Raw genomic sequence first — 210 nt, forward strand, 5'->3', positions numbered from 1 at the left:
GCGGAAAGCTTTGGTGATCATAAAAAGTGGCGTTTCCTTTGCTTTAGTGTCCTTGCCGCTTGCCTTGCCCAAACCTAGCTTTATACATTGCATTGGTATTGACCAGGGATTTCGTTTTCTGGCAACCTTGATTTTGAAAATTTACTTGATCCCATCCCTAGTGTTCAGAATGCCGAGTGCCATGAAGTGAAGCTCTTTTCTAAACATAAC

At 42.4% G+C, this 210-nt stretch overlaps 1 pseudogene; it reads left to right on the top strand.

The window, feature by feature from the left end:
- LOC131886614 (uncharacterized) overlaps positions 1-210 on the top strand; it is a 2,730-nt pseudogene that overhangs the window by 800 nt on the left and 1,720 nt on the right.

Source organism: Tigriopus californicus, chromosome 9, assembly GCF_007210705.1.
Source record: "Tigriopus californicus strain San Diego chromosome 9, Tcal_SD_v2.1, whole genome shotgun sequence".
NCBI classification, from domain to species: Eukaryota; Metazoa; Arthropoda; class Copepoda; order Harpacticoida; family Harpacticidae; genus Tigriopus; species Tigriopus californicus.